We start from the raw sequence: 25269 nt of genomic DNA on the forward strand, positions 1-25269 counted from the left end.
AATACTACTCTCTAGCAACTGGTTGCAAGAGTGTAATAATAAAAAAAAAACATAAATAAAAAAATATAAAAAAAAAACATAAATAAAAAATATAAAAAAATAATAAAAAAGTTAAAAAAAACAAAGAAATATTTAAAAAACCAAAATAAAATTTAGAAAAATAAAAGAAAGTTCAAAAAAATATATAAAACTAAATAAAAAAATTTAAGAAGAAATAAAAAATTGAAAGAGATTGAAAAAACAAATTTAATTCTTAAAAAAAAAAATAATTAAATAATTAAAAGATATTAAATTTATTAATTTAATTAAAAAAAATAATACAAATAAAATTAATAAAATAAAACAAAATTCAACAAAATTTTAAAAATTATTTTAAAAAATATAAAATATTAAAAAATTTAAAAATATTAAAAAAGGAAAGCAATTTCAAATCTAAAAAAAACATACAAAATTAATTCAATAATTAAAAAAATATAAATTTTAAATATTAAATATTAATTTTATTAATTAAATATTTTTTTCAACACATTTTAATTTTTTATATTTTCTTAAATTTTTTTATATAATTTTTAAAATTAAAAAAAAAAACCCAAAATAAAATAAAAATAAAGTTAAAAAAGAATTGTAAAAACTATATAAACAAATTTATGAAAATATTTAAAAATTTAAAGAGATTAAAAAAACAATTTAAGAGCTAAAAAACAACAATAAAGAATTAATTCAATAATAAAAAATATTAAATATTAGTTGCTCAGTGATAAAATATTAATTTTGTTCTTAAGCTACATATATAAATTAACTTGATAAGCTTAAGCTATATAAACTAATTCTTAATATTGGACTCGTACGTATGTGTGTAGATAATTATAATGTTGGCTTAATGCCAAAGCGTAGTTTAAATGGTATTTTACAATAATAAAGCGTTCGTAATATTTACGAGTAAGAAATCAATTTGCGCGTTCAACCGATCATAATGAGTGTTCTGCTCCCGTAGAGAATTTATATGGACACTAGTTTCAAACTCGCTGTTATAAAAATAATGGCAGTAAAATGTCATAAAGTATTGTAACTGTTGGTAAAACACGAGAAAAATACTATAACAACCTAACAGAACCTTTCGGGACAATTGTTTTTATAATTTTGTTTTCTTTTCAAATAAAACATATGGTGTATAGAGCACAGTTATGCTCAAAGTATAATATTACTCGCCATATGCCATCATATGTTGATTTATTCTGTATTTTTTGTTGTCGTAACGGTGGAATAATTTTGAAGAATGTTGTGAGTTGAGAGTTCTTAATCGAGTAAAAATTCGGGTCCATTTCAGTTACATAGACCCGACTGCTTAGGTTAGTTACACTAAAGTGATATACTCTGCACCTAATTGGAGAATTCTTGCAATTAAGATGGTGGAAAATGTTAGCAGTAGTGTATACATAGTAGCGAAAAGGGATTGGGCTTATGAGTTATCGTTCACAATGATTGGCTGTCTTTTAATTTACTTGCAGAAAAATAAGATAGTTAGTTGCCTATAAAAAGAAGCTAGCAATTCTACATTTTAATCGGCGTTGCAACAAAAACTTCTAAAATCTATAAACAGCTTCAAATCGAAGTCAAAGAAGCTACTAAGGATAAAAAGGTTAACTTTGGTTGAACCAAAGCTGCAGTACCCCTTACAAATATAATATAAAAAACTTGATACAAGAATTTCTTTTTAAACGGTCATTTTCTATGACACTTATGTACATATGCATATACATATGAATATACATATATATAAACGGTAGTAATCCGATTTGAACAATATACATATATGTATAACCGGAGATTGTAGTGTTGTCCAAGTAAAATTTCGTAAAGATATCTTGACAAATAAAAAATTGTTCAGACAAGGACTTGCTGTTGGTCGATAATTTTGTATGGCCACCAATAGTGCTTCGATATAATTGACTCTGATAAATGAGTAACTGCTTGGGGAGAAAAGGATATGTGCACAATTTCAGATGGATATCTCAAACAGTGAGGGACTAATTCGCTTATATACGGAGAGACAGACGGACATTGTTAAATTAACCCAGCTCGACACGCTGATCATTTATATACTTATATGTATGTACATATGTATATATACTTTATAGGGATTCCGTCGTTTTCTTTTGGGTGTAACAAACTTCATGGACACCTAGGGTATATCAGGGTATGAATACAATATAATAGTACTAACTACTATGTACATAACCCTGAAAATATGTCTTTGTCTGCGGCTACTTATGTGAAAAATATTTTTGTGAGCTGAGTTCTGATAACTTTTATATAAATATTTTGTACATTTCGTGTTTACGCTCAATCTTTCTTTTCAATTTCTTGGTTTACTCATCGAAGCATTTACTTGGGACAAAAACAGCAACTTATGCATTTGAAAACCATTCTTATTTGATCTACGATTTCTTTGTTTTACTGAGGAGTTCAATTAATTCATGACCGGTTGGCATTTTGGGCTCCCAAGCCGTTGATGCCGTTAATGGAACGGAACATTTCGCTTCCGTATCTTCCGTTACCTTTTCTTTTTCGACTAATTTTTCGATTTCGCCAAATTTATTAACATATTGTGATTGCTGTTTAGATCTTTGCTGGCGATGACCATCACCATCACTTCTCTTATTACCGTTACTGCTATTCGTGGCATCTGGCTTTTCTCTATGCTCTGAGGATATCCTGCAACGCGCCTGATTCGATTCGGTTTGGAGTTTGCGTTTCAGACGTTGAGTGTTGCGTAATTGTTTGGCTTTGCGACGAATTGCACGCTCTGCATACTCCAAGCGCAATATTTCCGAATACAAATTTACTAAGCGTTGATTTTCTTTATGTGCGCCATAAGTTTTCGCTGGCGGTAAATTGGTGCGGTATTCCGTCAGTTTACGCGCTATATCCGCCTCCTCTTCGGCTGTTAGCTTAGCCGATGCTGGGTCGGTAATTATTGGTGGCGTACCGTAGGAGGACTGATACCTTGGTGAGGAGAGTCGTGGTTGCATTAATGATGATCGTGTTGTTGCATTGCGTTGCGGCGTAGTCTTATCAGCTGATTTGACAGTTTCCCTCTTTTTGTGTGAGTTATTTTCGGGTGTTGATAGCAGACTGTCTCGACGTTGTCGTTCAGGCGTCAGTTTACTTTTATGAGTGCTTCCCACATTTGGCGCTGTTTGAGAGTTATGATATGGATGAAAACGGTTCGCATTTTGAGGAAGTAATGTTGGTGCTACAGCTAACATTGGTTTGGGTGGTATTCGAGAGCGTGGTGATTTGGTGGGTGTTTGGCTTAGAGAATCCTTTTTAGTTTCACTTTTGCTTATTGCGTCTGCTATCGGAAGATCCTTTAAGTTGTTGCTGAGGTTTGATTTGACGGACAGCGTGTGGTGTTCGTCTTCTCCTTCCGTTCTCTCTGTCTGGCTGCTTGCTTTTGTATTCTCATTTGTTTTGTTGAAGTCCACCGTGGCATTGCTTTTCGCACTTGGCGGCGATTCATGCGCTAAGGCTGGGCTTGTAATACTGCCTTTGCGTTTTTTACTTTGCACTATACTGGTGCGGGCACAGGTGCTATGCTCATCGCTACTTGGTGTGACTGACATAGGACTGTTTTCGCATTTAGCCGTAGGCATTGTGGGCGAGGATGTACTTTTGGGTAGTTCAGTATTTGTGCCCAACTGCTGGCCATCATTTGACTGATTCGGTTGGAAAAGTAAATCTTTTGTCTCTTCTAATGTTTTTGGTACAATATTTTCCGCCTTGCAGTCTTCTATGAGTTGTCTTGCTGATATTTTCCGTCTTTTAGCTGATGGTTTTGTATCTTCAGCACCGCTGTCAGACGAGCTTTCCGCCGAAAGTGAATGAAAGTCTTCCATCATTGTAATCGGTGACCATACGCGCCCTCCTTCGTATTTAGGCGTAGGGATTGTGGGGGAGTGTATACTTTTGGGTCGCTCAGTTTTTGTGCCCAACTGCTGGCTGTCATTTGACTGATTCGGGTGGGAGAGTAAATCTTTTGAATTTTCTAATGCTTCTGGTACAATATTTTCTGCTTTGCAGTCTTCTATGAGTTGTCTTGCTGATATTTTCCGTTTTTTAGCTGGTGATTTTGTATCTGTATATGTTTCAGTACACCTTTCAGGCGTACTTTCTGCCGAAAGTGATCGAAAGTCCTCCATCATTGTAATCGGTGTCCATACGGTGCTTTCGTATTTACTCGTAGGAGTTGTGTTGGAGGATATACTTTTGGGTACAGTTTTAGTGCACAACTGCTGGCCATCATGTGACTGATTCGGTTGGGAGAATAACTCTTTTGGCTTTACTAATGTTTTTGGTACACCCTTTTCAACCACGCATTCTTCTGTGAGGTTTCTTGGTGATATTTTCCGTTTTTCAGCTGATGATTTTGCATCGATACATGTTTCAGTACACCTTTCAGGCGTGCTTCCCGCCGAAAGTGATTGAAAGTCTTCCATCATTACAATCGGTGACCATATGATGCTGTCGTATTTAGTCATAGACGTTGTGGTGGAGGATCTACTTTTGGGTAATTCAGTTTTAGTGGACAACTGCTGGACATCGTTTGACTGATTCGATTGGGAGAGCAAAATTTTTGACTTTTCAATTTTTTTTGGTACACTCTTTTCTACCTTACAGTCTTCTAAAAGTTGTCTTGGTGATATTCTCAGTTTTTCAGCTGATGATTTTGTATCTGTATATGTTTCAGCACACCTTTCAGGCGTGCTTCCCGGCGAAAGTGATTGAAAGTCTTCCATCATTCCAAGTGGTGAAAGCGGTTGAAACTCGTCAAACATTGTAATCGGTGCCCAATATCTGGCGGCACTTTCAAGTTTCTTCAACGCAATTAATGTCTCTTTACAGATTAGAATCGGTTCCTCACTGCTAGAAAATTTGTCATCCTTTTGCTTAGTTGGTTGTACTTCCAAAGATTTCTGTTTTTGTTTACTTGTAGGACTTTCTTCAGCTTTCTTTTCATTCTGACTGTCTGCGTTTTGTGTGTAATTCTCTGATGTCGTGTGTACATGTGCATTGTCCGAAACCGTCGTTGTAGTTAATTCAGTTTTCGTTGACTTCGGTACCGAATCAACGGTTGTAGAGCTAGTCAAATCCTTTGGCGTCGTGATGTTCGTTTGGTTAGTAGGTTGAACTTCCAAAGGTTTCTGTTGTTGTTGTTTACTGTGTTTGTAGTTCTCTGATGTCGTGTGTACATGTGCATTGTCCGAAATCGTCGTTGTCGTTATTTCAGTTTCTATTGGCTTTGTTACCGAACCAACGGTTTTAAAACTAGGCGAATCGGTTGTTTTTGAAACATTTTGCTTGCACTGCTCTTTCTTCTGCTGCTTTTCTTCCCTCTTCAACATGTCGAAATTTTCATTTGTTGTTCTTATTTTATTAACATTTTCCACAGACAAACGTTTAACCGGTGGTTCTCCAAGCGGCGCAGTTGTGTCCTGAGCTAAGAGCAAATTGTTCGATGAACTTAATTCGTATTCATCTTTGAAGAGTTCATCGAGTGTGGGCGTGGAATTACGTTCTGGACGACTGATATCATTTACTTCAATTTTACTAATATCCAGCGTATCAATTAAATTCGGCAGACTTTCCGGTATTGTAAACGGGAAAGCTTGCTGTGAAGTACTTGGCGAGGGGTCTATGCGCTCTAAACGGTTGGTTTGACTTTGTATACGTATTATCGGTTGTACAATTATGGGTGCGAGTATGGCATTCACTTCGGCTGTTTCATTGGGTGTTGAGACGCTTTTCGGTGGTTGTGGAACAGAGGTTAACTTCTGTGGCGTAACTTTTTCTAAAGCAGCTGCGTCCACAGTTGCTGCGGTAAGCGGTTTAGTTTCCGGACTGACGTCATCGACGGTTTTTGATATGTTTTCATTCTGATTTGTTAATATTTCCGTTGTCGTAGAGTCGACAATTGCTTCGGGTTCTACGTTATTAGACGACGCAGCAGTAATTTGTTCATCAGACATAGTCGGCTCAAAAACCCATTCGAGATCCGGCATGCTTAATACAGGTGGCTTCTGCTTCTCAGCATTTTTAACAGTAGTTGATGAGGATGTTATTGTAGGTTTCTCTGCCGGGACCGCTGGAGGTATTGTAGGCATGCTTAATAGGGGTTGCTTTTGCTTCTCGTCTTTTTTAACAGCAGTTGATGAGGATGTTATTGTAGGTTTCTCTGCAGTGACCGCTGGAGGTATTGTAGGCATGCTTAATACGGGTTGTTCTTGCTTCTTGTCATTTTTAACAGCAGTTGATGAGGATGTTATTGTAGGTTTCTCTGCCGGGACCGCTGGAGGTTTTGTAGGCATGCTTAATACGGGTTGCTTCTGCTTCTCAGCATTTTTAACAGCAGTTGATGAGGATGTTATTGTAGGTTTCTCTGCCGGGACCGCTGGAGGTATTGTAGGCATGCTTAATACGGGTTGTTCTTGCTTCTTGTCATTTTTAACAGCAGTTGATGAGGATGTTATTGTAGGTTTCTCTGCCGGGACCGCTGGAGGTATTGTAGGCATGCTTAATACGGGTTGCTTTTGCTTCTCGTCCTTTTTAACAGAATTTAATGAGGATGTGATTGTAGGTTTTTCTGCCGTGACCACTGGAGGTATTGTATGCATGCTTAATACGGGTTGCTCTTGCTTCTTGTCTTTTTTAACAGCAGTTGATGAGGATGTTATTGTTAGTTTCTCTGCAGTGACCGCTGGAGGTATTGTAGGCATGCTTAATACGGGTTGCTTTTGCTTCTCGTCATTTTTAACAGCAGTTGATGAGGATGTTATTTTAAGTTTCTCCGCAGTGACTGCTGAAGGTATTGTAGGTTGCTTCTGCTTCTCGACATTTTTAACAGAAATTGATGAGGATGTTATTGTAGGCTTCGCTTTAGGCATGCTTAATACGAGTTTCTTCAGCTTCTCGACATTTTTAACAGAAGTTGATGAGGTTGTTATTACAAGTTTCACTTTAGGCATGGTTAATACGTGTTTCTTCTGCTTCCCGGCATTTTTAAAAGTAGTTGAAGAGGATGCCATTGCAGGTTTCACTGTAGGCATGCTTAATACGGATTGCTTCTGCTCCTCGGCATTTTTAACAGAAGTTGATGAAGATGCTATTGCAGGTTTCTCTGCAGTGACTGCTGGAGGTATTGTAGGCATGCTTAATACGGATTCCTTCTGTTCCTCGGCATTTTTAACAGAAGTTGATGAAGATGTTATTGAAGGTTTCTCTGCAGTGACTGCTGTAGGTATTGTAGGCATGCTTAATACGGGTTGCTTCTGCTTCTCGGCATTTTTAACAGTAGTTGTTGAGGATGTTATTGAAGGTTTCTCTGCAGTGACTGCTGGAAGCATTGTAGGCATGCTTAATACGGTTTTTTTCTGTTCCTCGGCATTTTTAACAGAAGTTGATGAAGATGTTATTGAAGGTTTCTCTGCAGTGACTGCTGGAAGCATTGTAGGCATGCTTAACACGGGTTGTTTCTGCTCCTCGGCATTTTTAACAGCAGTTGATGAAGATATTATTGAAGGTTTCTCTGCAGTGACTGCTGTAGGTATTGTAGGCATGCTTAATACGGGTTGCTTCTGCTTCTCGGCATTTTTAACAGAAGTTGTTGAGGATGTTATTGAAGGTTTCTCTGCAGTGACTGCTGGAAGCATTGTAGGCATGCTTAATGCGGGTTGCTTCTGCTTCTCGGCATTTTTAACAGTAGTTGTTGAGGATGTTATTGAAGGTTTCTCTGCAGTGACTGCTGGAAGCATTGTAGGCATGCTTAATGCGGGTTGTTTCTGCTCTTCGGCATTTTTAACAGAAGTTGATGAGGATGTTATTGCAGGTTTCTCTGCATTGACTGCTGGAGGCATTGTAGGCTTGCTTAATGCGGATTGCTTCTGCTCTTCGGCATTTTTAACAGAAGTTGATGAGGATGTTATTGCAGGTTTCTCTGCAGTGACTGCTGGAGGTATTGTAGGCATGCTTAATACGAGTTGCTTCTGTTTCTCGGCATTTTTAACAGTAGTTGTTGAGGATGTTATTGCAGGTTTCTCTGCTGTGACTGGTGGCGGTATTGTAGGCATGCTTAATACGAGTTGCTTCTGCTCCTCGGCATTTTTAACAGAAGTTGATAAGGTAGTTATTGCAGGTTTCTCTACTGTGACTGGTGGAGGTATTGTAGGCATGCTTAATGCGGATTGCTTCTGCTCTTCGGCATTTTTAACAGAAGTTGATGAGGATGTTATTGCAGGTTTCTCTGCATTGACTGCTGGAGGTATTGTAGGCTTGCTTAATGCGGATTGCTTCTGCTCTTCGGCATTTTTAACAGAAGTTGATGAGGATGTTATTGCAGGTTTCTCTGCAGTGACTGCTAGAGGTATTGTGGGCATGCTTAATACGAGTTGCTTCTGTTTCTCGGCATTTTTAACAGTAGTTGTTGAGGATGTTATTGTAGGTTTCATTTTAGGCTTGCTCAATGCAGATCGCTTCTTCTCCTCGGCATTTTTAACAGAAGTTGATGAAGATGTTATTGCAGGTTTCTCTGCTGTGACTGGCGGAGGTATTGTAGGCATGCTTAATACGGGTTGCTTTTCCTCCTCGGCATTGTTAACAGAAGTTGATGAGGATGTTATTGCGGGTTTCACCTTAGGCATGTTTAATACGGGTTGCTTCTCGGCATTTTTAACAGCAGGTGATGAGAATGTTTTTGCAGGTTTCTCTGCTGCGACCGCTGTAGGTACTTGAGTATTTTGGCTATTTTTTGTGCGTCTTTCCCTTCTCCTTGTTGAAGTTTGTTGGAATATCTTTCTTCCTCGCTTTCAAAAATAATATTATACAAAACTACGTTTTAATATTCATAGCTACATTTATTCTTACATTTTATTCTATTCAATTGCATCATTCGAGCGTGGCTTTGTGTTGCAAGAGCACAATAATAAAGAAATTAAAAATCAAATTATAATGTTGTTATTGTTTAGAAATTTTAGTTAAATATTAAAGGTGTGTTTTTTAATAGTATACGCCTTCACCAACAGTAGAAGTAAAATTGTAACAATTAATAGTTATTGTTTAAGCATTTAAAAGGTAAAGCGAAATATTATTATTATATTATTTCTGCGGCGAAAAACACGATACAAGGAAATTTCGTAAAATAACACCACAAATTTTTAAAAATAAATTAAGCACAAGTATTTCAAAAATCTATACGTACATATATACATATGTATATACATAAATGAAACCCGTTTTCCGTTGTCACGGCATCACGCGTGAATGGCTGGACCGATTTCACTAATTCTTTTTTCGTTGTATTTGTTATTAGGAGAACGTTCTTATGTAAAAAACAAGAAAAAACGTTAACTTCGGTTGCACCGAAGCTAAATACCCTTCACAGGTGCATTTCTGTTAGTAACTATGTGTTCAGTTTGGAAGCTATATGCTATAGTAATCCGTTCTGAACAATTCCTTCGGAGATTACATTGTTGCTTTAGAAAATAATATATACCAAATTTCGTGAATATATCATGTCAAATGTGAAAGTTGTCCATACAAGAACTTGATTCCGATCGTTCAGTTTGTATGGCAGCTATATGCTATAGTAATCCGTTCTGAAAAATTCCTTCGGAGATTACATTGTTGCTTTAGAAAATAATATATACCAAATTTCGTGAATATATCTTGTCAAATGGGAAAGTTTTCCATACAAGAACTTGATTCCGATCGTTCAGTTTGTATGGCAGCTATATGCTATAGTTAACCGATCTGAAAAATTTCTTAGGCGATTACATTGTTGCCTTAGAAAATCATATATACCAAATTTCGTGAATATATCTTGTCAAATGTGAAAGTTTTCCATACAAGCATTTGATTCCGATCGTTCAGTTTGTATGGCAGCTATATGTTATAGTGGTCCGATATCGGCCGTTCCGACAAATGAGCAACTTCTTGAAGAGAAAATGACGTTTGCAAAATTTCAAAACGTTATCTTAAAAACTGAGGGACTAGTTCGTATATATACAGACAGACAGACGGACAGACGGACATGGCTAAATCGACTCATCTCGACGTACTGATCATTTATATATATACTTTATAGGGTCTCCGACGATTCCTTCTGGGTGTTACAAACTTCGTGACAAACTTAATATACCCTGTTCAGGGTATAAAAATTACGAAAGTTGTTGGAAAACGCCTAAGAACAGTCCTTTTCTTTTTCCCATACAAGCGTTTTATTTTGTATACATACATATGTATATAAGTACATATGTAAGTAAAAATGAATGTTTATTTGTTAGTAACGCTAAGGCTCGAGAACGGCGAAATCAATCTTCATGAAATTTTCAGAAGTTGTTCGCTGTGGACCTGGAAAGGTTCAGAAATAAAAAAAAATTTCATAAGAAAAAGTCGAAAAATTGGAAATTTCCAAAAATTGACCTTTTTCATACAATTATTTTTTCTTTTGTTTTTCAATATTTTGATTTGTAAATTATTTGAATCGTTCAATTTCGGTAGCTTGCTCTTTTATTCTGGCTATTTAAAAAAAAAAAAAAATTGAAAATTATTCAGTGAAAACTTTATGTGTGTTTCAAAAGAAGTGACCAATTACAGATTGAAATTTGTTACGAAGCCACGAAGAGGTCCCGCTAATATCGGTTGGCCATCAATGCCAAGGCACATGAACGAGTACTCCCAGGATGCGATGACATACTTGTGGAATTATGGATCGGGGTCAATCAGCAAGCGATCGTCACGTTGTCACAGCAGTACTTTTCAAACAGTTACGATGTTCTTCCTTGGATGCTGGATAGTGGTTCCACCAGATCAAATTGATGAAATCATTTCTGCGGAAATTCCTGATGCAGAAAAAGATCCAGTATTAAATGAAGTGATGAAAACCAATATGGTTCATGGACCTTGCGGACACCACAATCCCACTTCGGTTTGTATGTCTAACAATAAATACACGAAACACTATCCACTTGCTTTTCTTTCGGAATCGCAAACTGGAAATGATGGATATCTACTCTATCGTCGTAGCTCATCAGACGACCATACAACTTAGAGTAGTGAATATCGAAGTTGACAACATATGGATCGTACTATATTCTCCACTGTTGTCTAATTCACATTCAAAACTCATATCAATGTTTAGTATTGCAGTTTGGTGTAATCTATAAAATACGTTTGTAAGTACGTCATCAAAGGAACCAATATGGCGGTTATTGGTCTTGAACGATACGGTCGATACGTGAACTGCAATAAAGCGCTTTGTAGGGTATTTACTTTTGCAATTCATGAACGTTTTTCGACTGTTGTGCGTCTCGCAGTTCATTTGAAGAATGGCTAAAGAGTGTTTTTCAACCCATTTTTTCCTCAAAAATAATACAATTGCTAAGTATTTGGAATAGAAGAAAAGAACTGCAACCAAATACGCAGTGAAATAGATTATAAATGGTTCAGTAATCAGTCGTTGAGTATGTATTATACCACGTGCATCCCTAAAGACTGATGTCACAACCTTTCCAGCCGCCTTTTTCGTTTTTCCATGCCTGAGAACCAGTTCATCATGTGCAGTTCACTAGAATGACTGTCGATTGGACTCCAGTGGGAAATGATGGAGCTATGTATATTTCTATCTTCTTCTTAATTGGCGTAGACACCGCTTATGCGATTATAGCCGAGTCAACAACAGCGCGCCAGTCGTTTCTTCTTTTCGCTACGTGGCGCCAATTGGATATTCCAAGCGAGGCCAGGTCCTTCTCCACTTGGTCCTTCCAACGGAGTGGAGGTCTTCCTCTTCCTCTGCTTCCCGCGGCGGGTACTGCGTCGAATACTTTCAGAGCTGGAGTGTTTTCGTCCATTCGGACAACATGACCTAGCCAGCGTAGCCGCTGTCTTTTAATTCGCTGAACTATGTCAATGTCGTCATATATCTCATCGTTCCATCGAATGCGATATTCGCCGTGGCCAACGCGCAAAGGACATAAATCTTTCGCAGAACTTTTCTCTCGAAAACTCGCAACGTCGACTCATCTGTTGTTGACATCGTCCAGGCCTCTGCACCATATAGCAGGACGGGAATTATGAGTGACTTATAGAGTTTGTTTTTTGTTTGTCGAGAGAGGACTTTGCTTCTCAATTGCCTACTCAGTCCGAAGTAGCGTATATTGGAGGATGGAGTCATGTGTAGAAGTTCACGCAAGTGAGGAAAGTTCTCTGATTGCCATTCACTTGGGAGTGGCCAGAAACGATTCTTTTACATGTGACTCAAGCAGCTCACGACTTCCGGTCTTTGATCAAGTATCCTCTGGGTAGCCTAAGAACATCCGTTTGAAGGCGAGCTAACGTGAGAAGGCGAAACATCCCCTGCATATGGTTGTGCGCTGGGTTTGGGACCCGCCACGTAAAAAAACACCCCCAGTGAATAGTATATTTCTATCACTGACGCAAAAATTCGGCTTTATTGCATTAGAGAGTACTTAAACACTTCTCAGAATTAGTTGTTTTTGTTGGATTATGAACTTGCGAAACCCCTACTTAGCAACTCAACGGTGGATTTCCCTGAGCCTAAATTCAACAGTATTTTCTCCAAAAAAAGCAATGCTTTATTGACACACGAAATGCTTTATGATCCATTTTTTTTAAACTAACACAAGTTGCTTCACAAAAATGCTATATCTCATTAACTAATTGTTATAATCCAACTAATAGAAATCATATAAATGGTAGTAGTAGTATTATCTATGTATCAGCCACAATGAAGCGTGGACTGGTCCTCTAGTAATTAAAGTAAAAATAATAATAATAAAGTGTCATCATTATGAAAAAATAGGTCATATATAAATAGAAGGGTGTAGCAAAACGTATAAAATTTACAAAATTTGATTACTCTAGAAAATGTTTTGTCTTGCCTTGATATTCCGGAAAACTTGTTCTCTCCTAGAAAAATGCAAAATCTGGAATGACAATTGTATTTCATACGGAAGGTGTCAAAGTCTCTAAACATGGCGAAGTAGTACAAGGAAACAAAAGTAAATATAGCACACCATATATTGACTTAGAAGAATGGAGTCATGTGTAGAAGTTCACGCAACTGAGAAAAATTCTCTGAGAGCCATTTACTTGGGAGTGGCCAGCAACGATTCATTTACATATGGCTCCATCAGCTCATTTCGACTTCCGGTCTTAGATGAAGTATCCTCTGGGTAGCCAAAGAATATCCGTTTGAAGGCGAGCTAAAGTGAGAATGCCATTCCTCCTAAAGGTTGTACGCGGTGGTTGGGGCCCGTCACGAAAAAAACGATCGCTATGAAAAATTACCTATGTATAACCTAGGAAGAGAAACCCCCTTTTGATGACGAACACGGCAAACGTAGTAAGTATAACGATTTAAGGGTATGCACTTGGAATGTCCGATCCCTTAATTGGAAAGGTGCCACTGCCCATCTGGTTAATGTCCTCGTTAGAGTAAAGGCTAACATCACCGCCGTCCAAGAAATGCGATGGACGGTACAAGCTAAGAGACTCCATTGCCGAGTACTGTCATTCACCCCATTCACAATCCGCATCAGAACGAAGTTCTTCAACATTTGCTGATATGGATATGGTTATCTGATGTACTAGATTCCAGCATTAAAAAGTCACCAAGCTATCTGGCTGTCTCCGGTTCGAAAACCACCAACCAAATCAATCATGTTGTGATAGACGGAAGACACGTCCCCAGTGTTTTAGGCGTTCGTACACCTCGAGACCCTAACATCGACTCGGACCACTATCTTTTTGCAGCCAAGATACGCACCCGCCTCTGTGCAGCAAAAAACGCACGTGAACAAACACAAGGAAGGTCTGAGAAGCTGCAATCACAACAGACAGCCGAACGATTTTCTACTCGACTTGCATTCCTGCTCTCTAAGAGCATCAGCAACTCGGTATAAGGGAACTGTGGAATGGCATTTCAAGCCCTTTACGTACAGATGCAAACGAAACCATTGGTTTTCCCAAAAGGCAATCGAACAGCTGATACCATGAGGAGTGTCGTGTCGCAGTGGAGAAAAAACGTTGCAATCGACCATAACACGTGCGGTATAGGATAGATGCCGATAATTGAAAAGGGAAGCGAGACGCATTTGCAGAAAAAAGAGAAGATTGACAGCTTGTTGGCCGACATGGGTAATATTCGAAAATTCTACGAAAATATGCGGCGACTAACAAAAGGTTTTAAGACCGGAGTTTACTCTTGTAGAAACCCCAGAGGTGACTGATGCCTAGAACAAACTGAAATTATGGAGAGAACACTACTACACCAGGAGATGGTGAACCCGATTCCTCAATCGATGAAGATGGGGCAGACGTTCCATTACCCAACCATGAAGAAGTTCGAATAGCAATTACCCGGCCGATGGGGTGCCGGTTAAGCTATTCAAACACGGCAGCGAAGAACTGACAAGATGCATGCATCAGCTTTTTTACAAGATATAGTCGGAAGCCGATTGAAACTTAAGTCTGTCCAATCCACAAAAAAGGAGACCACACAACATTGCATATAAGGTTCTATCGAGCGTACAGTGTGTATGATTAAAGCCCACCGACAACAAACTGATTGGACCTTATCAATGTGGTTTTAGCCCTGGAAAATCAACAACTGACCAGCTATTCATCATATGCCAAATCTTGGATAAAAACCGTAAAAAAATAATCGACACGCACCACATCTTCGTCTATTTCAAAGCTGTTTTTGAGAGCACGAAAAGGAGCTGACTTTATGCCGCGATGTCTGAGTTTGATATCCCCGCAAAACTAATACGGCTTTGTAAACTGACGTTGAATAATACCAAAAGCTCCGACAGGATCGGGAAGGACCTCTCCGAACCGTTCGACACCAAACGAGGATTCAGACAAGATGTCTCCCTATAGTGCGACTTCTTCAATCTACTACTGGAGAAAATAATTCGAGCTGGAGAGTTGAATAGAGAAGATACAATCTCCTATAAGAGTGTACAACTGCTGACGCATGCAGATGACATCTTGCCAACAGGTGCTACTTCGGACTAGGTAGCAATTGAGAAGTAAAGTCCTCTCTCGACGAACAAAAACAAAATATCTATATAAAAATCTATATCTATAAGTCACTCATTATTCTCGTCCTGCTGTATGATGCAGAGGCATGGACGATGACAACATCTGATGTGTCGACGTTACGAGTTTTCGAGAGAAAGCTTCTGCACAAGATTTATGGTCCTTTGCACATTGGCCACGGCGAATATCGCATTCGAAGGAAAGATGAGCTGTTCGAGATATACGACGACATTGACATAGTTAGGCGAGTTAAAAGACAGCGGCTACGCTGATTAGAAGAACCCGACTTCGATTGGAATCTCCAATTGGCGCCACCTTGCGAAAAAAAGAACAACTGGCTTATAAGAATGCAATAATGTTGCCATACACTTTGTTTATATTGTAACATTCTGCTGGCGCATGAGTTCATTGCCCAGCCACTGCGGCCAGCAGCGGTAGATATAAAGTTTGAAAATAATTGAGGTTTTGCACTGTGACCCTCCTATATCACATATGGTAACAAAAGTCCACCACTCCTTTAAAGATTTCAAGACCTTCCTGAGCGCGACTGAGGTGATGTGATCCCTGTTCATGTAAAAGGATTCTAGGACCTTGAGCCTGCTTCTACAAATTACTGAGCAATTTAGAATCAGATTTTCTGGAGTTTCTTGTTTCAAGTCGCAATACCGGCAGTTTGCAGAAAAGACTATGCCCATGTTTGACAAGTGTTTATTGAGCGTGCAGTGCCCTGTATAGAGAGCGACAAGGAGACGGAATTTGTCTCCGGGGATGTTGGTCATATCTCAAAACCTTGCTAGGTTGTAACTTCCCAGTAACTCGGCGTCCTGTTGCATACTGCCAGTGCTCCCCACTCTCTCCTCCCCGCGGAGCAACTCCTTTACGGTGTGGAACCCCACCGCAACACATGGTTCTGGTCCCATCATCCTGAAAGCCCCCGCAGAGCGGTCTAATTTGTCGCTGAGCTCATTGGCGACTACCCCTTTATGCTGCGACACCCAGATCAACTGTACACGATTGCAAACTGATAGGCAGTTCAGTCCTCTTACACACTTCTCCAGTAATAGCAATTTGTCTTCATAAGCTGAGATCGCTTTTAGTGCCGCTTGGCTATAGCGATACGCTAGTTGCGATGGAGATTGATTTCTGCATACTGTAATAGTTTTGTATGCGGTACTGCAAAGCCAGCTCCAATGCCTTTCAGTGTTTTCGAGTCGTCAATGAACCACTGGATAGTGCTGCCCCTCAGTAGTAAGTCGAGCGTGGAATCACTCTACTCCGCCTTATTGCAGAGAGTAACTCTAAATTTCTTTTTGAAGTTTATCCTCTTCGTAACGCCATCTCTTGGAAGAAGGGTCAGTGGTATGTCTTCCCTAAGGCTTTCACTTGTTGAGACGACGTTATCTTCCCTTTGCCAAAACCCTCTGCTATCATGAGTAGCATGACATGTTTCGCTGCCTTTTTCATCACTAGATCCAGCATGACATGGTTGGGCAAGTGCACATTGCCCCTGAAACGCAACCACTCCATAAGTGCCATTATGACAATGTCATCAGTGTCCCCTGCACCGAACGTGAGCAACTCAAAGTGATCATCTACTATTAGGCTCAGTGGTAGGGGGGTAGAACTCCACCCTGTGGGAATCTGAATTTTACTCTCCCTCACAGTGATTGCAGCTATCCTAGTACGTAGTACAGCCGATAAAAGTTTCTACAAGTATATGAATTGCAAAAAACTCTTCCCAGAAGAATAAAAACATATTGATATAAAGTATCATTTTTCTAGAAAGCAAATTGAAAATAGTTAATTAGACCTTAGTATATTCATACAGGAAGATGAAGACATGGGTAGAAGTTCAGAAGGCGAAACATCCTTTGCCCAGGGTTGTGCGCTTGATTTGAGATCCGCCACGTAAAAAAGACCCAAATGAAATGAAGAAAACAGTCTCGAATGAGAGATCCCCTCTTTGTTGACGGCCACTGCAACGATTTAAGGGCATACACCTGGAATGTCCGGTCCCTTAATTGGGAAAATGCAGCTGCCCAGTTGGTTGATGTCCTCGCAAAAGCAATGGCTGACATCTCCGCCGTCCAAGAAGTGCGATCGACGGGACAAGGATTGAGACTGAGTAGGTCTTTGTGGCATTTATTACAGTGGCCATATGAAGGAGGCAAATTCGGTGTGAGAGAGACTCCGTCGCCGAGTTCTGGCATTCACCTAGGTGGATAAACATCTAGCGCATCAAAGCGAAGTTCTTCAACAAATCACTGATTTACGCTTCGACGGAAGAGATGGACGATATGGCCACAGATGCCTTCTATGACTGTTTGGAGCGCACCTATGAGAGCTGCCTCCGCCAAGATGCCAAAATTGTGCTTGGCGACACTTGACGCCAGGGTGAGCAAATAATGTATCTTTAGCACTACGGTCGGTAAATTCAACCTCCACGATGAAACATCCCCAAATGGGTTGAGGCTGATCGACTTCGCTGGGGCCCAAAGTATGGTTATCTGTAGTACTATATTCCAGCATAGGAAAATTCTTTAAACTACCTGACTGTCTCCGGTTCGAACCAGCTCTAGCATATTATGATAGACGATGCGTACGCTCCGAGGTTCTAACATCGGTAGCTGGTACGATGAGGAGTGACGTGTAGCAGTGAAAAGCTGGCCGACAGCGGTAATGCTCGATATTTTTACGAAAAGATGCGGCGACTAACAGTAGGTTTCAAGGAGCATACTCTTGTAGAAGTCTAGTAACTGATGCCGAGACCATACTGAAATTATGGAGGGAATACTTCTCCAACCTGTTGAATGGCAGTGAAAGCGTAAAACCAGGAAATGGTGAACCCGATTCCCCAGGGATCCAACCAGCTAGGTCATGTCATCCGAATGATTGAAAACAATCCTGCTCTGAGAGTATTCGACGCAGTACCCGCCGGGGGAAGCAAAGGAAGAGGAAGGCCTCCACTCCATTGTAAAGTACAGGTGAAGAAGGACCTGGCTACACTTGGAATCACCAATCGGCGCCAAACAGCGAAAATAAAGAATCACTAACGCGCTGTTGTAAACTTGGCTATAACCACGTAAGCGATTTCTACGGCAATAAAGAAGAAGAAAATATTCATACAGATAAACAGTTGGCCGATATTCTGACGAAACGATTATCTGAAGATCGATTCAAAAATTTTAGATATCAAATGGGAGTCTTGTACAGAATATATTGATACAATACAAATCTGAGTAATCGAATGAATGTTTTAAAATTTAAGTCGTATTAATATTATTGGTTTTTTTAAACCTAATCAAAAATTGATGGACTTTTTAAATGTAATTTTCCAGTATGCACGACGCACGTTATATAAGTATTGTTATTTATATTAGTATTTGTTTTTGATCAACGTAAATTTTGAAGGGGCGTGTTAGATTATCCCGATTCCTCGCTTTTAAAAATTGTATTAGTAAAATATATTATTCTTAAGTATCCATATTTCCAACTTCTAAGTTACCCTTATCTATTCTTTTAGTGAGTGTCTCCCCTTTCTCTCGATCCATAATCATTTCAGCCGTTATCCTTCCCTTCCTTCAGCCGTTATCCTTTTCTTGTAATTATAATTTATTACCGTTATCCACATCTTACACTGGTTTCAGTAAACTTTCCATATCCTTTGTGTGCTCTTCTGCTATTACATTCGATATCTTCACCTATGTCCCTTTCTTCTTCATTTAAGTCAGAATTCGATCTTTCCACTATTGGTAGCAGCAGTGTCTTTGTCTCGAGAATCCATAATTGACAGAACATCCGTTTTCGAAACACATAGACTTGAAATTGATCATCTTTAGGTTCATTGCATCCTTCAAATATGTTTGTTCGTGCGTTTTCTTTACCGACCTCTTATATCTTAACTTCATCAAAACCCGAGACATCTTTCAAAATATTTTGATTTTTGCGGTTTTAGTTGAGCTCCCAGCATCAAGTTCGGAACTAATTTTTTTTCAGATAAATTGTCAGCAGATTCGCTTTGAGCACGAACTTCTTCAGTCTTCTCCGAATTAGTATTATTTTGTGCTTTTTACACCGTTTGCTGTTGTTGTTGTAGCGGCAATATTCTGCCGATTAAAATTTGGGTCCGTTCCGGTTACGTAGACTCGACTGTCGTGCAACGTTTGCTCTCTCAATGCAGTAACTTCTTCCTTAGCTTCGCCACAAACGTAAAACTTCGTCCGAGAACTGATCAGGTGAAAGGTCTTCTTTAATTTTAGCTGATTTAGTTTCCACAACCGTTCTGCTTGCTTCTTTTTCGTCTTTGTTATAGTCCACATCCGAACTATTCGTGAGTTCAGGAACTGGCTGACGCGCATCCATCAATAAGTCCCCAACGATGTCCGACCTTTTCATGGGTTCAGAAACTGGCTAACACACTTCCATCATTAAATCCTGATTGATGTCCGAACTTTTCGTAAGTTTAGGAATTGGCTCACACACATCTCTCAGCAATTCCGCATCCTTTGTATGCGTCAAAGCTGATTTCGTAGATGCAGCCTCCTCATATACTTCGCAGTCACTAGCGATAGTCCAGCCAGCTCATCTGGCGTCGCCTCGATAATTATCAAAGCTTTTGCTGCAATTCCTTTCTCAAGCCACTGTATGCGTTGAAAGACTGCTGTAGATGAGATGGTCTCTTTTACCACTTTTAATAGCCACCAATCATCGGTATAATGATACCGTTGTAGATATGATGAGCACCAGTATCACTGCCAACAACGAAATTCCCACGCAACATTCATTCTCATCGTCGCTATAATCGATGCCGAGCAGCAGTTTTCCCGGCTGGAAGCCACGTTCACCCATAACAACCGGCTGATCTAGTTCGCGACGCTCCAAAATCTCCACTGTGCCGACATCGAGCGCATTTTGGTAAGCACTTGCATTGCACTGCACGAGATCTCTGCTAGCACTTGGTGGAGTCTCTCCATTTCGCTGTTTCTCGCTTCATCAGTGTCCACAGGTGCCGTACTGGTTTCATCTTCAGAGTCCGGAGTCCAATACAATTGTGTCGACTTTTTTAGATGGTATTTTCCTATGAATTAACGTATGTTCGAGTACATCATTTTATTGTAGTGTGGGTTTGACGGTTGTCTGTCGGTTGCGTTTGTAACGTTGATCTTGTTTTTCGTGCTATTCGCGCTTAAATAATTTGGTTTCGTTTTTTAATGATTCTACTTGACTTTTCGATGTTTAAACTTTCACTTTAATCCTTATCAGCTTCATCATCGGTTGAATCGTGCGAAAAATATCTTTAGAACTTAAGGATTTACAACTTAAACTAATATCACATTAGGACTTAGCAACTAAAGACCTACATATATTAAATCTACAGGGCCTCTTAATCTACTTTTCCGTATATCACATCCGACTGGAAAATGCGTTGCTCAGCTCGACGTTGCTTGCTTGTTTTTATGGTTGTGTGTTTAATGCATTCGTCGATGATTACATTGGCGCACATACGTCCTCAATGTAATCGCCTTCGGGCTGTACCTGCGCATGCATTGCTTTCTCCCTGGAGGCGAGATGAGGTACGCCCGGCGTTTGTCTCTAAATAAAAGAGATATTAAATATATTTATAATTCTTATAAATAAATATTTTTTTTGTTTTTACTTCCTCAGCTTTCAGTGCATCGTTCCTATTCGTTGAATGATGGAATTTAGAAATTGAAAATATTATTTCAGGAAAATATCGTGAAAATATTTTCAATTAAATTACTTAAGTTTTGTTGTTGTACTTTGTAATAAATTATAACAAAAATTAGTAATTTTGTACTTTGCTTGGAAATTAGATTTCGAAGTTATTTTTTGGCTTTCTTTTTATGTCGTTTCGTTTTGCTTTCTTAACGATTGTTAATTGGAGACTACAAGTAATGGAAAATGGGTGTTTGAAAATATTGATTTTGCTGGAAAAAGGTATTGAAGTTCTTAACTGTAGCGCTATATGTTTAGCAGATTGCCCTAAAGAATTTATGTTACTTGTATTCGAAGTTGTTGTTATAGTTGTAGCGGTAGAAAACATTTCCTTAATAATAATATCTTTGGTCAGATAAAAATCAGAGTCTTTTTTGGTAACGTAGACCGTGTGGTCGTGGGAACTTCATGGTTGATCGTTAAAGGTTAATTGTAGTTTTTAAAATTGTGGAATTTTCAATTGAATTGTTGATTGAAGATATTTTCATGTTGATTGTTGATATTTTCATGTTGATTGCAGATTTAAATGTTGACAGCTGATTACAAAAAAAAATGTTGATTGTAGACCTTTTAGGGTTGCATGTTGATTGCTGATATTCCTTAGTGGATTGTTGATTGTAGACAAGTGTGTTAAATATTGTTTGTTGATTGTAGATTTTTTGAATTGTTGATTGTACATTTTTTTTTTTTTAATGTTGATTGTAGAATTCTTTGGTTTGTTGATTGTAGAGTTTTTTGGATTGTTGATTGTAGATTTTTTTTTTAATTGTTGATTGTAGACATTAAATGTTGATTGTTGTTGGGATTGTAAACGATTTAAAAGTAGGACTTCAGTGTTGATTGAAGACAATTTAGAGTTGGATCTTCAGTGTTTATTGTAGATACAGCCGAATTTCTCTATAGCGAACAGTTTTCAAAACAACCTGACTATTTTTGAGGTAACACGAACTATTGAAGATAATAAACTCTAGATATGTTATGAGTCAGGTGTTAAGAAATAAACGAACTAGTAAAATTTTTAATTAAAAAAAAATAATAATTAAAGTTTTATAATTGAATTGAATTATGAATTTAAATTCAATTTTTTTTAATTAAATTCAATTTATTTCTACATATGTATATAAAAAAATATTATTTTAAAATTAAAATTATAAACATTGAATTTAATTTTTTTTAATTGTTTTTTTTTTTAATTCAATTCTTTTATCTTCAAACATTTGCTATAGAGAACTTCGGCTGTTGGCGGCTCACGACTAACGACGACGAACTAATTTTTCAATTCAATTTACGATAGATAGTAAAAAATATTTTTTCAAACATGTAAACTTAAAGCTTTAGTAACCATATATCATTGAATATGATAACCGTTTCCATACAAATAATATTTACTTTTTGTACAACAAAAACTTTTCATGAATATCTAAATGGCTACTTAGATATTTGAGGTAAAGCAAAATATGTAAAACAATAGTTGTTAATTTTTACATTGTTTCAATACGAAACGACGTTCAACTTAGATAAAAAAAAATTAAGATTTTTGAAATACTTTATGCTTAATTAATTCGTGTATGATAACTGGTATCGTGTTAGCAACTGGAATAGAACGTAAGTTATTGCTCAACACAATATTATTTTTGCAACTTATGCTCATCACGAAGATGCTGCTGCTCAACTTGCAATTAAATCGAACATATTTCGGACTACTTACGTGCTCCAAACATTGACGACGCGATAATCTGTAAACGACATCATCAAATAGTTGCCTTTCGTACACCAGCAGATAATTATTAATTGTATTTTTTAGCACATCAATGCTAACGTTCTCCGCCAATAGTTTTCTAAAATTTAAATATCATTTTTTTTAACTCTATTGTCACAATTAAAAAATAATATTCACCTTGTGCCTTGCTTATCGTAATCATCAATTAGCTGAACATTGTAATCAACTCTATAGAATGGATCCTCTGTATTTTTTGGTACCAGTCTTGGTAGATAAGCAGAACCCTCCTTAATCGCAATATCCACTATATCTTCCTTTTTTCTATTTGAATAGTGCATCCATTTTTGAAAAGCTAACACTTTCAGCCGATAAATACCGTAGTCATTATTTTCCAAACGCACTTGCGGGTGGGTTAAGAATTTCCTGTAATGTATTTAGTTTAGCAGAATTGTAAAAATTACTTATAGTGTGAATTACTTGAAGAGATCATCCAGAAAGTTGCTGGGCCTTTCGGGGAAATTTGTGCGCAGCAAAGTTAAAATTTTCAAATTAACATCATCATTCAGCAAGGAGGATACGGTATGCATCAACGCCTCCATTTTCAATTTATAGTAGTTTTCGTTTTGTATGCTGTGCTCTATTTCGAATTTGATATATTGTGCCATTAACTCAGATAAGTACCAATTTAACTTTTTGTGATATTTCGTCTAAAAGGAAAAGCAATCAAAACATAGATTTCTATGGTTCTAACAATTTTTGATATTGAACTTACGTAATTTGTAGTGGTACCATATGCTGGCTTCATGGCGCTTAACCAACTTTTAATCTGCGTCCATAAGTGTCTCACATCATCTACGGACTCTGTCTCTTGGTAATTTTTGACTATTTTTACAAACTCTCTCATATCAAGATCTGGAAAGTCCAACTCTATAGGTTCACCAGGCACTGCACCTATAGCTGATAGGGCCGCCTTTTCAATGTCGAAGATTTGTAAAATTTGATGAAATGTCAATTTATACGTTCTACGTTTAATGTCATGGTACTTTTTGTTGATTCCTTAAAAATTTAAAACACATACACATTAATTGTAAAATCAAACAATCATCGAGTTGAAGTTGAATAATTACCAGACAACCCTTTATGTTTGCTCAGACTAGGGGCCTTGCTCCGCAAAGACTCTGATAATGTTATATTATCTGTGCAGGCAGTACTGCTATTTGATTCAGTCATGACATTGTGCTGCATTGGGTTTTGCGCATCTGCCGCAAGCAGCGTTAAGTTTGAAATTGGCTCAGTACTTTGTTGAGTTGTTTCATTATTTATTCTTTCGGGTGCTGCTGTTGCACTATGCTCAATTAACTGACCACTGTCCAATTTATTTTCTTCTTCTAAACTCTTAATACCTTCATTCACTACTGATTTTAACAACTCGCACTGCGACGGAGAGTTGCAGCTCTTAGTAGCCGCTGGTACTTGTATCGTTGACGAGAAATCCGTACTCGAAGAATGTGTATGCTCTGTAAATAACAAATTTATTTAAATACATATATATGGGAGGTATGTTAAAGAATGCAATTTAGTTTTACCTGTAGGTAGAACTGTACTAGATTGTTCATCTTCGTCGCTACTGATACTGATCACATTATCATCTGTAGTTGCGGCATAACCTCGTTGTGCTCGTGATAGATTACGAGCAGAAATATGGAATTTTCTTTTTGCTTTAGTGGTCTGAGGTACGGAAGTTGATTGAAGCGCGTCATATTCGTATTTTTTTGTTAATTCATCCACGAAATCGCTCCAGCTCTCATTACTTAGTTGTGGTAAACTTAAAGCATCATCATCTTCAACTAATATTACTTCTTCAAGTTCATCCATTTTATTAGACAACTCCTTTAAAACCAGCACATCATCGTCATCGTAGATTTCAATAACTTCCTTTTCTTTATACGCATTTAATCCGTCCACTTTTTGGGAAGTGGGCTTAGAAGACCAATTCGACGATCTTCGTAACTGAATGTGTTGATACATTTCGAACTGTTTTTTACATGCAGAACAATTTAACTGATTTCCAATGCAATAAAATGCGTTTAATTTTTCATAGAACTTTTAGTTAATTGCTCCTGTCTGAAAATTACAACATTACAGGTATTGTATTCTAAACGATTCGAGCGATCAAAACATAACGCGATAAATTTTATTTTCAGGAACCTAAGCTAGAGCGAGATGGACGGGCTTCTAACTCGCTGAAGTACAATTACACCAATTTACCAGCGCAATTTTTATATGTAGTATACATATATGCACTGATTGCACTTATCTTTCTTATATTTAAACACATAAAACGGCAAACTATGGTATTTTCCGAAATAACTATTAAACACCACGCGATTTATTATATTATAAATATTATCATAAACACTATAAGTTAAATGTTTATTTTTAACCAAATTTTTCTCTACCGCATAAAATAATGAACAATCGCAATTATGTATGTGTACGTAATAATTTTTTCGTTTTACAGCGTTGCCAGAATATTCCAGTAACGGCTTCATTTGTTTACGAATTTGTGTGCCACACAAGTTTTTATCACGGGAAACCTGCCGTATGCCTATTTCGCTCTCACATTCAATATTTACAAATCGCTTACATTGAATGTAACCAGAGAAAAAGACACCGCTATTTGATTAGTACTTTCT

General features: G+C 37.9%; 1 non-coding gene across 1 annotated transcript; it reads right to left on the reverse strand.

Annotated features, from left to right (window-relative positions):
• Positions 1-1139: 1139 nt before the first annotated feature.
• On the reverse strand, positions 1140-25198 carry LOC105229070 (mucin-5AC). The gene is made up of 13 exons (XR_007422887.1): positions 24160-25198; positions 23701-24090; positions 23346-23629; positions 23051-23280; positions 22751-22996; positions 22562-22691; positions 22430-22446; positions 20774-20798; positions 20623-20709; positions 20381-20576; positions 19537-20100; positions 18704-18818; positions 1140-8773 (listed from the first exon to the last, which is right to left on the reverse strand). It is a non-coding gene; the product is annotated as a mucin-5AC (transcript).
• Positions 25199-25269: the final 71 nt, after the last annotated feature.

This window comes from Bactrocera dorsalis, chromosome 5, assembly GCF_023373825.1.
Source record: "Bactrocera dorsalis isolate Fly_Bdor chromosome 5, ASM2337382v1, whole genome shotgun sequence".
In the NCBI taxonomy this organism is placed as follows: Eukaryota; Metazoa; Arthropoda; class Insecta; order Diptera; family Tephritidae; genus Bactrocera; species Bactrocera dorsalis.